Source organism: Chiroxiphia lanceolata, chromosome 5 (assembly GCF_009829145.1).
Source record: "Chiroxiphia lanceolata isolate bChiLan1 chromosome 5, bChiLan1.pri, whole genome shotgun sequence".
Lineage (NCBI taxonomy): Eukaryota > Metazoa > Chordata > Aves > Passeriformes > Pipridae > Chiroxiphia > Chiroxiphia lanceolata.
In genome coordinates this window covers 49,497,775-49,514,141 of record NC_045641.1, presented here as the reverse complement: position 1 = coordinate 49,514,141, position 16,367 = coordinate 49,497,775, and the positions used below count along the sequence as shown (strand labels likewise).

Genomic DNA, 16,367 nt, shown 5'->3' with positions numbered 1-16,367 from the left:
AGCACACGGGGCGATTCTGAAGGAAATTAATGCTGAATTATACCTAACCTTCTACCAAAAAATTGTCTTTGTGATCCAAAATTAGCCCAACTCCGCTCCCTCCCAAAAAACTAGAACATGCCCTCCAACCGCTTTGTTTTATGAAAATGTTTAAACTTACGTAACTGTGCATGTCTGTTGCCAGCTGTAGCTGATTATTTCAGGAGTGATTAATCATGCCAGCAGTAGTTGTCTGATGTATTCATCAACACCACAGTTAGTATTTCAAACTTAAAAATGGTAAAATACACCATCTGGCTTTTCTTTTTGGCCTTGTATTAGCATGATTTGCAATACAAGAAAGAGCACGTGCCACATACGAGACAGCTACATTGATAATTGTACTGTTCAGATTTAGAAAACTAAATTAAAGTACAGTTGATGTTCAAATGCCCAGAAGAGAGATCTCTCAAAAACCAAATTGGTGTGCACTGGAGAACAAATTCATTTCAATTAATTTAAAATTACTCATTACACTGAAGCTTTTCTTCACTAAGACCTATTACTAAATCAAAAATCAAGTTTACAACAAATTCAAAAGAAACATTTTCTGTTAGCCAGTTATAACTCCATGTTGCTTATTCTGAACCTCATACATACCATAGTTTAAGCTTACAGGAATTTACAATAATTTATAACTTTTCAAAATTCAGTATTATTAATATTCCATGTGTAGGACAAATATATACTTTGATTTCCACACTAGCAATGTTTTAAAGAGAAAAAAATCCTATGTTTAGTACACCTACAAAATTCCTAGATCAAAAAGGTGAATTCTGACCTCCAGTCCTAGAATTTCAGGAATATCACCAAAAACCTAGGGAGGCTATAATCTGGAACTCAAGAGCTGCACTTGTACAGTATTGTCTTCTCTTAACATTGAGGCTTGGAGCTCAATCTATGGAAACTCAATTACATAAATAGGTTTTGAATGGGCAAAACTACTCGGCAAAATATTTCAGAGAACTCTTTCACTGAGCCAGAGAAAAACAAGAAGCCATGTCACAGTCTACTTGCTATAAACACCTTGCCTTGTCAGAAGGCTTCATGAACATGCAGGCACATATCTTAGCACAGACACACAGCTGCAGAAAACCTTGAAATCTTACTGAATAGTAAGAAACCATGTGCATTTACTCAGGAGTTCGCTTCCATATATTTCCGTTAGCAGACAGAGATGCATCAGCATGTTAAAAATAAAACCTGATGTTTAATTAAACACAAGATTAGGAATGAAATAATTCTTCTGAAAATGCTTTAGTTCAGGAAGTAATAGAGTGAACATATGCTAATGTGGAATTCCTATATTAGTGCAGGACTACAATTTCTTATTGTTACTTAACTTGGCATCTATATAGGTGGTCAAGAAGTCAAAACCACAAGAAAATCAGGCATTTTAGAAAGATTTGAGGATGGAATTTAAACTTCATGTCATGTTTAGATTTCTCTTAAACACCTAATAAAAACTCCCAACAACCTTAATTCTGCCTTCTTTTGATGACATGCCAACAGACTGCAGTATCATCTCAACAAGTTCAGTTATTCTACTCATAGTTAAATTTTAAAACAGGGCTTCTGTTTTTCAAACTTCTCATGAACATCAAACAAGAAACTCTAGAGAATGGTACCCTGTCATTTCTCTAATTTTTGGCCTATGTAAGTAATGTCACCCTCCGCACGTAGCTCTTAAATACCATTACAGAGAGACACAATTCACATTAGGGCTCCTACCCTGAAGAATCTAGGGGAAGCAGAAAATTCTGAACCTTCAGACAGGGTTTTATGTCATTTCATGTAAAAAGGGCAGGAGAGAAGCAGCCAAAGCATAAATATTTTCCTTTGCTCAAATTATATGCTTAGAAACCAGTCTGCTAGGTATCACCCACAAATCGTTGTGTACAAACGACATCTTATCCACTTTTCTCATTTACCCTCTTCCTTTACTGATCTTTTTTGTGTTGTTGGGTTTTTGGTATGTTAGTTAACATTAAGTGGACAAATCAGTTCTTAGACTGATGAAGTTCGGTGAGGAGAGACTATTATTTGAAAGCATCTGAACTGAAGTCTCAAAAGACTATCCATTGAAACCCTCCTTTATCTGCACAAGCCAGTAAGCTGGCATCAAGAAACATCTCAGCTCTCACTTCGAACTTCAAGAACTTCACAAAAACTACCTAAAGTACTGGTGGGAAAAAAGAGTCCATGATGATCATGAGGCAAGGAATACGAAAGTTCAGAAAGTCAGAAGTCTGCACAACATTTGAGGACTTTTCATAATTCCAACCCCCTTGACAGTAGGACCAATGAAGGCAATTTTCAATGTACTGACCGAAGTCAGCAATTAGATATGTTTATGTGCCTAAACACATTTTTGAAAGAAGTAATGAATTAGAATGCAACATCTTTTTATAATTACTTCATGGAAACTGCATTAAGTTGGAGGCAAAGCTAGAAGAAACTTTCTTTCATGCCAGGTTTTGGCCTGTTCGAGGTTTGAGATTTTTTACCATAACATCTCTTTAAACTACTGTGAAATGAAAGATGATGCTTAGGACAGCACAAAATAACAGAGCAAACACACAACTTATTTTAACTGCTAGCTGACATATCCACAGTCATATAATTAATTAAACATATATTAAGTACATGAATTTACTTAAGAGCATTTTCAGAAATTGAATCTAGAAGAGAAAAAATATTTTTCCTGTGTTAAAAAACCCCAAGTTACACATATCAAACTAGCTCTATTAGTTTACCTAAATATTTCAGAAAATACAGTATTGAAGAAAAATTACTAATACATCAGGTGATTTGATGTTTGTTCATGGAAAAAAATAAGATCTATTAATTCATAAGTCCAGGTTTTAGTAATTTATAACATGCAAAGATCAAAATAAAAGAAAGAGCATAGTTTGCCTTTTATTTTTCCCTTAAGATATTCATAACTCCCAAAGGAAAGTAAAGGGCATTTATATTATACATATACATATACACAGTGTTGTGAATTCCTTCACAGTGATATGATGGAAGTTGACATACAAATGAGGATCAGGCATTTATTTAATACCATATAGTTACTACTATGCCTTCAGCTACACCACCAAGGAATCTTTATTTTCAAAAAACAAAAAAAAACCAAAATGGGGGGGGAGGAACAGAACAGGGGGGCAGACTTGCTGTGAAATATACTGGCAGTTTTAAAAGGTATACGTCAGTGGTACTAAACAAGATAAGGAGTGAACAATGGAACTAATGAATGCACATTTCCTACAAATTTAAAAATGTCGTCTTGCTACTTTTTACTTAGGTTGTCACTGGTGCCTTACCACACTGGGCAAGTGAGTGCAGGTCCACAGCTAGTCTGAAGCTGCCTGCTGATGTGACAGATTCCATACTGCTTTGACAGACAGTACCTACATCCTGACTGACAGCAAGTTATCCCCTCAAAACAACACGTAACTCCCAAGTTCCCTTACTGGTGACAATGGTAGCCTCTCCTCACCCCAGCTGTTCTCACAAAATTTGCAGGAATTAATTGATACTCCTTATATTTACTGAAAACCAACAAGTCTTTCAAGACTTATCAAGGACAGAACAATTGACAATCAATGATCACAATACAGGAAAACACCAAATGGACAGCAAATGGAAAAAAAATGCATTTAGCTTGCAAACTATTAAGTAAGAGGAACGTACTGGTAAAGTATCTTTTGGCCTTCCTATTTACATTTTATGAATAAACTTGAGATTTTCGGCATAAATATAGTTTCTGACAATTAAGTCCAGCTAAACCTAATAAATGATTATACTATTAAAATCATCCAGATGGGGAGAAAAGTGATTTTTCTTCTTGTTTTGAAAAGAAAATAGAATATCTGGTTTAGTCCACTACTTTTCACTGTGGAAATATTTCTGGTTTTTAACAGAAAAAAATCCACAAACACAATGAAAATGATGATTTAGTTACTAAGTAAGAATCAGTTAATAACTGATAACAAAACCAGGATTTTCCAATTTGTTCAACATGTAAACTGTTTGCACTAGATACTCTGAAATCAGTATTTAAAATTAAGCTATTTTTACCCATAGGTCATTGGGTTTCTTCACTGGCAAAATCACCTCCCATGCTGGTAGGAAAGCATTTGCCTGTTGTCTTTCATGTCCCAAATGGAAGCATTAGTAAAGGAGCCTTTACAGAAAAACTAACATACTAGACTTAATGTTTATCTTCTAAATATATGAAATGAGCACACCAATACAAGCCAAAGCAGGAGGTACCAGGAACCATGACAAAGTATGGCATGCATTTGTATCTGTTGGAATCAGCATCTTCTGGAACTTTGTAATGGATAGGAAATAAGAAGAGTTCTCGCAATGAAAGCATCAAAATGACAATTTAAATTAATTCATATAATTACTGCATCCTTCTATGAATCAGTTCTGGTACGACTGCTTTCAAACCTACACAAGATCCAAGACAGTCTTGCTAAATTAATTGATACAGAAAAATACAGTACTGTTCCACATTATCACAGGAAACATCAGTTCAGCACTGCTACATTTGGTAGCAAGGCTGCAGCTCATAAAAAGCCTTCTACTTCAAGAAATGTATACTAAGTTTTCTGAACTAAGAACATAATAATAATCTGAAATTCTTAGTACAGTTCCTTTCCAGATTATGTGTACGTAGGAACTTGACTTGGTACTTTTGCAATATACAAAATAATAATTTTTTAAAAATATATTTTAAAAATACTAAAAAAAAAAAGTTATCTTAACTGCCATACTTGCGGAATAAATAGTGGGTGTAGTTGCCATGATTTATGAACTGCACAAATCCTCATGCAGTTGTTAGTGAACTGATTTTATGATTGGCCTGACAACAACCGTTAGCCCTGTTTCTTAGATCTGAAACCAAGAAATTACCTACCCAAGACGACATATCAAATGGCACTGTTTTTTGTGTTTGTTTTTTTCCCCCAAGGAACTCTTAATATCTGAAGGAATACTCTCCTTCATACCTTCCTGTAGAACTGCAAAACCCAGTATCCAATAAAAAAAACACACTTACTTCTTACATTGATATTTGAGGTTTGTGTACAGAGTTCATATTTAACTTATTAATTGCAGATTTAAGCAGATGTTAAATATGTCCTTCATGCTTTCAATTTTAAAAACCTACATATAAAGTAAATATTTGTAACTGTGATAAGTGCAAGTATATCAAACTAGTGTATCAGTTAATGGCCTAAAATATATTTTAACTTGCAAAAGAGAGACAAACAGCATGCTTGTAGAATATCCTGATCTTGTAGATGCAAATTCCAGTACATTTATTAATAATATATTGCATTTACTTGTATAATTTGGGATATTGAACAAACATATCTGTTAATATGCTCTCATTAGCACATCAGATACGCTGTCTAGATGTACAAGTGTCGTTATCCTATGACTGCATGGAGTCTGCAGTTTTAAGCTCCTTGACTGCTCCCTAGAACAGCAGAGCTGTTCACCCCTTGATTTTAAGTAAACACTCTTCCATCAACAATTCCAATTTTTCCAACAAGTCTATATGCATTAAGGGTCACAGTGACATCACATTACATAAATTTATTTCAAGATTACTGTTAAACAACGAAACATCCTAATGTCAGCACTTCCGACATCTGTCAAATATCAGGAGATCCAGTAAAAGAAGGATTCACCTGCTAAAAGAACAAACCGCTCGAGGACAGAGCTACACCTCTAACAGGCCCTGGAATTAAAAGTGCAAAACTCTAAACCATGAAGAGTTTCAGTATTTTCAATGTTTACATTTAAAAAAGATTAGCAGTTCAAATGTACCTTCTTTACACAAACACACGTCTCAAACTGGTGTCGCCATGTTGTTTGATGTGGGCGGCCATGACACTTTGATGAGCTGCTTGGGCCTTGTTTAGTGCTGACATCACACGAATGAGGCTCAACTGGGCCTTCTGTTTGTTCCCTCATCGAAACGCTCTGTTTTCCAGTGAATGAGTGCGCCCGTATTGCCACAGGAACTGTGCACTGCAGGCCATCATTGTAGGAACACCACCAACGGTTTCCCCTCGTTGCTTCCACAACCCACGTGCTGCGCCATGCCTGTGCGGGCATTCCTTGGTGCCACACGGGACCACTGAGGCCACGCCACCCCAATTCCAACAGGGAGCGAGGAAAGGCTGTCGAGGCGCCGGGCGCACCCCTGTCCCACCCAAACACGCGCCGCCGCCTCGCCTCGCCCGGGGCGCGCGAGGCGGATCGCGCCCAGGCGCGCGCCCAGTACCGTCGGTGCCCGGTGTGCGCCGCCGCCGGACCCACCTGTGCTCGCGCCTCCGCCGCCGCCGCGCGCGCGAGAGCAGCGGCAACGCACATGCGCGCCGCGGCCGCTGCACTGGAGCCGGGTCACGTGCTCCCATGCAGGCGCGTGTACAGAGCTGCAGCTCCACGGCGCATGCGCGCTGCTGCTGCCGCCGCTGCCGCCGCACCGCGGGGCAGCGAGTGCTGCAGCTGCCCTGCCCTGCCCAGCCCGGCCCCCGCGCCCTGGGCGCGCCCGCGCGGTACCTGCGCCCTCGCGTCCCGCGGCAGCTCCTGCCCCAGCGCCCAGCGGCCGCCGCCGCCGCTCCCGCCTGCCCGCTGCCGCCGTGGATTCAAACTCGGAACCCGCTCCGGGCGCCAACGCCGCCTCCCGCGTCGCACGCGCCGGGCCGCTATGCAAATGAGACCCGTGTCCCCTCCCATCTCCCGACTGGCCCCGCCCCCTCCGAGGGCACAGGGGCCGGCAGTGGGGAGCTGCCTCGGAGCCGGCCAATCACAGAGCCGGCCATCTTGGCGGCATGCAAATGAGCCGCCGGGATATTTAAATAAGGCGGTGGCCCCGCCCCTTGGCGGACGTCGTGGACTATTAGGAGCAATGAGACGCTGGGGCGCGCTACGGCTGCGGCCGCCAGGGGGCGCTGCGGCAGGCCCGGGGGGCGGTGCCGGGAAGAGCCGGCCTTCCCTTCCTCCCTTCTGCCTTTCCCGCCCTTCCTGCACTTCTGCAGCTTCCCACCACTGCAGCTGTGTGCCGCGAGGCTCTGCAGCCTCTCTGACACCTTCGAAAGCCTGCCTAAAATCCGCCGGGCTGCATTATCAATGTCATGAATTGCTTGCTGCTGGTCCCTTACCACCTTTCTTGTCCCGCTTCTGCACTATGGCTGTGCCTGGCCAAAGCACAAATGTTTGGGGTTGTTTTATAACCAGCTTTGCGGTTTAGGAGTGGAGGGAAACCACTCATTCTGTTGGCTGCACTTTAAATGTATCTGAGGCACACGGGGTTATCCTGAGTGAGCTGCAGGTCAACCACAAGTGGCCATTTCCCACCTACCTTCAGGGCTTTAGGGGCGGGGGGTGGGGTGGGGTGGAAAACCATAGAACTTGTTTTGGTGTGAGCCAGAACTTGGTGCCTTTTGTACCATAGCCAAAGGCAGGAATGACCATTGCCAGCAGCTGGTCTGTCCCATGAGGCACGGGTCAGGTCTAGCAGAGAGACCAGATACATGAGAAGGCACAAGAGGATAGAAGGACATATGTAGACTTTCTGCCAGAAATGCTTATGTATTGCCTGTGCTAATCTAGAGTTAGAGTCATGTACCAGTCACCAAATAGCTCGATAATGGAGAGTTCCATTTCCTCCTTGTTAAGGCAAATAAAGTTCACATTTTTCCCACTGAAGGTGTGAAAAATGGCATCTTGATTTATTTTTTTCAAGAGTAAGCTAAATATGAAAGAAGTTTCTTTCTGTCACCTACCAGGCTGACCAACAGGTCAGCTCTGTGTCTGTACGTCATGAAAGAGTACTTATGACACAGCCACTGTAAGAGTTTTGTCAGATGTGCTTGGTGGATTGGTTAAGGAAACTTTCCTGTCTGACCAGGCAGGAGCCACTATGGCAGTCACTCGCACCACCCGAGCTAGGACCAAAGCCCCTTCACAGCGAGTGGCTCCAGTGAGCCAACAGGTGCCCCACTTGACTCCCTATGCTCACCACACTCACACAGTGAGACAAGGTTTCCGTACTGGTTTGACAGCAGGTTTCACAGAATAGAGTCTCAGACATCTGGATCCTTAAAATAATTCACTCACGGTGCAACAACAGAATAACAGCTCAAGCTTGTGCCTCTGAGGAGGGGCAGTCTACATGCACAATAGCCTGGAGTCTTCCAGCTGAATCATTGGCTCCTGCTGTCTCTGAGTGTCCAGTCACCTGGATGGTGCCACAGGTCCCTCATACCCTTTGTTATGCAAAGGGTCAACACCAGTTCATGGCCTCTTGCATGGGGTTCTGGCCATTTCCCACCACCTAGACCTCAGTCTCCAGCTGGCACTGCAGCTGCACACTGATCTACCTGCACTGAATGTATTCCTCAAGAGATTGAGGGGCAGTATTTTAGGGTGTTGCCATCCCCAGTGGTTTGCCTGACCTCCCTGCTACATGCTTCCATTGCACAGCCAAGATGGAAGAAGTAAATGTATACATGTGCCCATAAATTTGTGCAAACACATCTGCAACAGGTCTTTAAAAAGTGGCACTACCCTGGAATTTGAGCTGCTGAAATGGGAACATACATCTTGCTTAGCTGTATGACAATTTCTAAGATGAAGTGTGGCAGAAACCTGCAACAATAGTGTCTTAAACTTTCACAGTTAGTGTTGTCAAGGTACAGTACAATACTGTCTTAGAAAAACGGATACTTGAATTTGAAGTTGAGTATTCTGAGGTTTTGTGTACAGTCAGAGGACAAGGCATTTCAGAAAGAAAAGGCTAGAACTATCCAGAAGTTCCTAGCCACGCCTGTTGTTTAACTTGAAATTTCACTGCTGGTGAGCACTTTTGCAGAGTCCATGCATATATATCCTTTAAGAGTCAATCAGGAGTGAATGCTTTGTGGCTAAAAGATGCAGGTTTTCAGAAGACTGTGTATTAGTACAGCCTTTGAATAACAATCGGTGTTATTCCAAACTTACTTTAGTATGGAAGCCGTTGCAGAAATGTAGTTTTGTTCAATGCAGTAAAATTCATACACCTGAAGGGAGAGTTAAGAAGATTTTATCTACCTAAAAAATATACAGTTTGTTAAGACTGCATTAAGGTATGAATTTGCTGCCAGTAGCATGATTTTTTTTCTCACAAATAGAAAATACTATGACTATGATTACAGGTGCTAAGGGAATGTAGTAAATGGGTTACATCAGGCTAGTGACCAGTCACTAGTGGGGTTCCTCAGGGAACTAAGGGGAGACCTCATCGCAGTCTACAGCTTCCTTGTGGGGTGAAGCAGAGGGGGTTTCAGTTCTCCAATCAACTTAAGGCTTCAAGTCTGCATACAACATTTCATTTTCTTATTTCCAGGTACTGTTATAGGACAGCTCCTAACCTACGAATGACATATCACTAGAAGGCTGATTACACGGTCCTTGTCTCTTTATGTCAAATAGTGTTAGAAGTATGATACTTAACACCGTGAATATTTCCCAAATATTAACTCTCCCTCTACGATTTAATAATTGCTACTGGAGACATTGAAGTCATAAGAGGGAATAATAAAAGGAAAAAAGGAAAGTGATGCACAAAAGAGGTACAGTTCTCAGTATGAAAATGTACTTTTTATATAAAGACAACTACTGACAAAACCATGAAGCAAGAGGGACAAAAAAGAAAACTATTTTATTGGTACATTTTATTTTTAAATAATTACTGGAAAATGTGTATTTAAAGAAGTCACCTTGCTAAATGGATGACACTTTGAAGATACTAAAATTTATGTTAATTGTTTTTTGGTAAATCACTAGATAAATAAGTATTTCTTGCATATTAATAGCGCAATAGGATGGAATGATTACAATTTCTCTGATTGTAAATAATTCCTACACAGGGCAAAAGAGACACTATAATACCAGAAGGTAATTTCACTAACAGAAATATTTCTGGTGAGAAAAAAAAAATCTCTGTCTGACAATATAATCTGTGATTTAGCAGTGTTAGGTTAATGGTTGGACTTGATCTTAGAGATCCTTTCCAACCTTAACATCTCTGTAATGATGTTAAGGGTCTTCAAGATTTGGGTCTTCAAGAATTTCACTTTGAAGGCTTAAAATGTCACTGATAAAGGACTTGCATGATAACTTTCTGGTGAATTAAAACTGAAAAATTTTAAAAATCCTTTTTCATACAAGCCTTTTATTTTAATACGATGTAAAGTAGCATTGTTATTACAGTACAAGTTGAGGAATTAGTGCTCAGTTTTAACTTCCACAATAGTTCTTAGATGAAGGGTGCTTGGTCTTCAGATTACACAGTTTTATGAACATGTATCTCACTAATTTTTATGTGATATATTTAAGTGTTTTTAGAATCTGATAAAGAAATGCAAATAATATTTTATACGTTTCCTTCTTGGGGAATATGTTTTGACCTCTTGGAAGAAATCTGTCTGAACATGTCTGGAATGTGATGAATATGGAAAGTCTTCAGGAAATAAATTATGCAGATCTAAAATATGTGGCTATATTGGATAGCCATAGGATTTTTGTCTATTCATGTTAGTAACTTATTTTAAGTAAATTAAAAAAATTTATCTTCTTGAATGTTTAGCAACGGAAATACTTTCTTTAAAAGAAAATTTTCTATACTGTTAAAAAAGCTTACTCTCAGAGCAAATAATTCTTCTCTCAGTTTCTTTTTCTCAGTTCTAACCTTAGTCTTTTTCAATGTAATACCTGCTTTAGGTCTTTTTAGAAAGCGGAAGAGTCATGTGTTACTGAATTCAAGTGGTAATACAGATTCAGATCCCTCAAACACAGACTTGCTGGAAACATTGTGAATAAAAACTTGGCTGACAGAAGAAGTCTGGAATGTAAAAAAAAGTGCTTGCTTGGGTTTATTTATTTATAATTGTTGTTTGCTAAATTTCATGAGTTTGTGGTGTGCTGTTGGGAACAAGGAAAACTACCATCAGACCTTCATGATGCAGTCATCATCACTTTGTGTAAGAAGAAAGGAGTTAAATCAGACTGTTCAAATTACCATGGTATTACTCTGCTCTCCATTGCTGGCAAAGTCCTGGCAAGAATACATTTGAACAGATTAATAACCACTATAGCAGAAGGAATTCTACCTGAAAGCCAATGTGGTTTCAGAGCCAACAGGAGTACCACTGACATGATATTTGTTCTCAGACAACTGCAAGAAAAGTTTAGGGAAGAGAATAAAGGTCTCTATGTAACCTTTGTTGATCTCACCAAGGCTTTCGATACTGTGAGCAGGAAAGGTCTATGGCAGATTTTGGAATGTTTAGGTTGTCCCTCCAAGTTCCTTAAAACGATCATCTCACTTCATGAGGATCAGTGTGGCCAAGTCAGATATGGCAATGCACTTTCTGAGCCCTTTCTAAGAACCAATGATGTGAAACAAGGCTGCATTCTTGCACCAACCCTATTCACAATCTTTTTTAGCATGATGCTCCAAAGGGCCACGGCAGACCTCGAGGATCAAGATGGAATCTACATTCATTATCGTACTGATGGAAGCCTATTCAACCTAAGGTGACTGAAGGCCCACACTGAGACCTTAAACCACCTTGTCCGGGAGCTGCTTTGTGCTGATGACGCCGCCCTCGTCGCCCACACAGAAGTAGCTCTTCAGCGTTTAACATCCTGCTTTGCAGATGCTGCTGAGCTTTTTGGGCTGGAATTCAGCTTAAAGAAGACAGAAGTTCTCTATCAACCTGCACCTCAGGAAGTCTTCCATCATCCCCATATCACCATTGGCGAATCAGTGCTCAAATCAGTCCAGCAGTTTAATTACCTAGGTAGCATCATCTCCTCGGATGGTAAGATTGACAGAGAGATAGACAACAGGTTAGCAAAGGCATACAGTGCTTTGGGAAAACTCCATAAAAGAGTTCGGCGAAATAAACACTTGAAGAAAAGTACAAAGATCAGTGTTTACAGAGCCATAGTGCTGTGTACTCTCTTATATGGATCTGAATCATGGGTCATCTACCGCCACCACCTGCGACTCCTAGAACGCTTCCATCAACGCTGCCTCCGTACAATCATAAACATCCGCTGGTCAGATTATGTGACCAATACATCTGTTCTAGAACAAGCAGCAGTCACAAGTATTGAGGCCATGTTACTGAGAACACAGCTGTGTTGGGCAGGATACATCTCAAGGATGAAGGACCACCGCCTCCCTAAGATCTTGCTTTATGGTGAACTTGCCACTGGCTGCCGTAAGAGAGGAGCCCCGAAGAGAAGATTCAAGGACTCCCTGAAACAACATCTCAGCCTTGGCCATATTGATCACCATAACTGGTCTACTCTGGCCTCCAATTGGGAGGTCTGGAGACACACTATCTATAACGCTGCTGTTTCCTTTGAGAATGCACGCAGGATCACTCTTGAGGAGAAAAGACAATGCAGAAAGAATCGTGTCTTGCTGAATATACCACCTAAGGAGTCCTTCTGCTGTGTCTTTTGCAACCGGACTTGTCTATCTCATGTTGGCCTTCTTAGCCACCAGCGTGCTTGTAAGAAGTGTGGGTAGAGCCCTTCCCAAATCTTCATTTGCAAAGCCTAGCCATGGTGATGATGATGATGATTTCCTGATTGGGTTGAAATTTTTCCACAATGACTTAGAGTAAAAATGAAGGACAACTTAAACCTTACTATATTTTTGCCAAACCTAAAAAAGCAATCATACTTCTAAAACAAGCAAACAAACAAATTGGGTTTTGTCAGTGTTAAGTTGGCCATTTTTTTTGCTAGAACTCAGTGTCCTGCTTTAAAGCTTATTCCTAATTGAAGGTGTCATCTGATATTTTTTGCCAAATTTTTTTGCCAGTACTTTCTCATTACTTTGTCCTGTAGAGTTTGATTATGTGGTAAACAAAGTTGAATATCTCTTGTATAAATATAACTTAAATAATATCCGTCAGTTCTTCCAATACTGAGGCAGGTAACTAACCAAAACACATGACATTTACTGATCCTGATTAAAGTCATCAACAAATGGAGAAGTCAGCACTACCCTTTGACAGTTACCACCATCTTACTTAATAATGCATTTAATTTCCATGACTTAGCAGAATAATTTTAGATGATTTCTCCAGATGTTGGTGTACTTGAGGAAGTGAGAAAGGAGGCTTTATAAGAAAGAAGGAAAGGAAGGAAGGGAGCCACTGATGAGAAAACCTACTCAGAATTTGGCTAGCAGGCTAACATATACACACAGAAGCAGTCTTATCCCTCTACCAGCGTAGCAGAGCCCTCTCACAGAGACATTTCCTATGATACAGGGACCTGAAATCACAGACATTTTTGTCATTAAAATATACATTAATCACACATTCTCCACAAACTTCACTTACAACATCAACAAAAAATTCCCCACATTGTTCTGGTTCCAGCCAGGACAGGATTAACTTTTTTCAATAGCCAGGAGAGGGCATGGCTAGGACTCAGAGGTTATTCTGTACCACCTCACATCATTGCCAGGGGCAGGCAGGGAAAGGGTTCCTTTCAGTTGAGGAAATGTGGTGGAGGGAGCCATCCAGTATTGTCTATTACTGCTGGGGTTTTTTTCTGCGTGAACCATTTCTTTACCCTCTGTCATCCGTATTTTTGCTGTTACTGTTTTTTTTTCTTATCTCAATGCTGTTTCCAGTAAATTGTTCTTATCTCAACACATGATCTCTGCCTTTTGTGTCTCCAGTTCTCCTCTCCAGTGTGCCACAGTGGGAAGGGAAGGGGGGAAATGGGACAGCAAGAGAGAGGGTATGTGGTTTGGAGAGTGTTGGTGGGGGCACTAAATTGGGGAGTACCATTCCTAAACCACAACACACATCAAAATCAAAGTAACACCATCATGGTATTGGCAAAGGTGAACATATACACACACAATAAATCTCCACCACACACCAGAATCAAAGCTCCCCCGAATTATTTCACTCACTGGCAATGTTCAGTTCAAGTTTTGTGCATTACCTCTCCTCTTTACTGTCATCATCTTCAATTCTTTCAGCCCCATGTTGGACACTAAATCTCTAAGACTGTGGTGGCTTAGCCTTGTTTAACAGTTAGATGCCTACCCAGCTGCTCTCTCACTCCCCCCCTTCAACAGGATCAGTTGGTAAAAATAGAGTGGACAAGCTTAGGATAGTCGAGATAGACTGTAACATCATTTACCAGTTACTGCCCCTGAGAAAACAGACTTGACTTGGGTAAGATATTAATTTAAAATAGATTTGCATAGTGAGAAGTAAAAACAAAAATTAAACCACCACCTTTTCACCTCCTCTATCTCAAACTTAGAAGAACCCAAAGATCTTATTGTGTAATAAATGATATATTTTTCTTTATTTTTTGCCTTTTGATAAAAGTGCTGAAACATTAGTTCCTTTTAACACAAGCTGCCACAGGTTCTTGTTTTGTTTGTGTTATTCTGCTATAATCTTACAAGTTGGAATTTTAATGTCTTCTTGACATAGCTCATCATGTAAGTCAAACCCTTAGCAAAACCATCTTTTCAAATGTACCTCATTTGTTTCAAAAGGATGCAAACAACTTGGAAAAATTTAAATCAAAACATTATCTCATCATACTCAGTTTCTTCATTATCATAGAGTAGGGACATATTTCTAAGGGAGAAATCTCAGTTGGGAAAATAGGAGGTTCACTCACAATTTTGGTGACCCAACAGCAAAACCAACAGCAAAACCAGCAAGGACCTACATAGCTACCAATTGGCAAACCTATAAGCTACAGCACTGGAGCAACAGCAGAAAACCAAGATTGTTTTATATATATCCATCAAAACTGTGAGAACTGGAATTATGTCACAGTAACACTGAAAAAGAGGTGATGCTATTTATCCAGGAAAACCACATACATGTTGCAAAGAGGTCACAGGTTTGTGTTGTTTCAGGTTTTTCAGGTTTCTAGTGCTTTGCAGAGTTCTTTTTTCTCTTTTTAGTGGCCTTGCTCTCTCTAATTTTAAAGGAACTTCTTCAAATTACTCAGAAGTAATGTCCCATTTGCTAGAAGGGTTTTGATTTTCCCCTATACCATTCTGCTTCTTGCCAAAAATTAGCACCATGGTTTTACTTACTACTTACTTGCTAGTTCAGTGTTAGAATGGAAGGAGTGGTTTCCCTAGAATAGGAAATAGAACGCTTTGGGGAATTTATTTTCCACTCAAGATGATCCCTTCATGGTGGATTTTCTCCAGCTGTGCACATGCATGTGCATGCACATGCAAAAATGCTCTTCTAATCCCTCAGTCACCTTCAGAGAAAACTACTTCTATCAACGTATGGCATACATAGAAGTAAAACAAAACGTGTTTGCCCACTGGCTGAACTGTGGTGAGGCGCATGATGGGCAGTTGCGCAGCCCACCTGAATGCCCGGGTTCTGCTTTTAATGAACAGAAATATTAACAAGATATTCTCATCGCGTTTTTCAGAGTCGTGGAGTGGCCAGTAGTCCTATAACTGTGTAGGGCAAAGCAGGGAATGTGGTCTGGGCTTGGGGCCTCCAGCCTATGGATGGCGCCCCAGGGACCTGCGGCCCTGCGGTGTTGCCTGGCACAGGGACTTGGGGCCTGAGGCACCTTCAGAGAGTTTGGAGCACAGTGGGGAGTGGGAGAGTGCCTAGAAAGCAGACTGCAAACAGGGCAAACGGCAGGACCAAGGATGGGCTGAGGCAGGAGAGGCGCAGCCAGCGTCTGTAGGAAGGTACTGGGCATACAGGGGCAGTGTTGGCTTGGCGCCATGGGTCCTGGCTCCACGCACGCACTGCTCATCCTGCCGGTCTGCTGTTTGCCACCCTTGCCAAACCACTGCCAGGGCAAGCCGAGAGCCTGCCGTGATGTGAAAGGGCATTACAGACCATCCCTGCCCCAATTCTGGTTTTCTTGGTGGAGACCGAGATCAGAAGGAGCCCACTGAGTGTATCACCCTCAGGCAGTGGAGTTGCCCTCTAAAATCATGACTGTACTTTCCTTTTTTCAGTAGCATTAGTAATGCCAATAGGTGAAGTACAGTTCCATAAAACGGAATGTGTTTACAGAGACTTGCTGAGATCTAGACTTTGCATTCCAACAAAAGAGGTCACAAGTGAGAGAGGTCCAGAGGAAGCTAATGGAGACAACTAAGTGTCTGTATAACGATTGTTAACTTCCTTTGTTTTTCTGTGCTAGATGTTCGGAAAATTTGCAACTGGTTCATGCTGACTGAGTAGAGAGACTCGGATGAAAAGTACGGA

At 41.1% G+C, this 16,367-nt stretch overlaps 1 protein-coding gene across 2 annotated transcripts in view; it reads right to left on the bottom strand.

The window, feature by feature from the left end:
- ATF7IP (activating transcription factor 7 interacting protein) overlaps positions 1-6,758 on the bottom strand; it is an 87,522-nt gene extending 80,764 nt beyond the window's left edge. Inside the window, exon 1 of one of the 2 annotated variants that reach the window (XM_032687544.1) lies at positions 6,625-6,758. The gene's annotated coding sequence lies outside the window, so the exon portion shown is untranslated. Of the gene's footprint in view, positions 1-5,886; positions 6,292-6,624 lie in introns of those variants that run through there. The other variant, XM_032687543.1, reaches the window with a different exon arrangement.
- Positions 6,759-16,367: the final 9,609 nt, after the last annotated feature.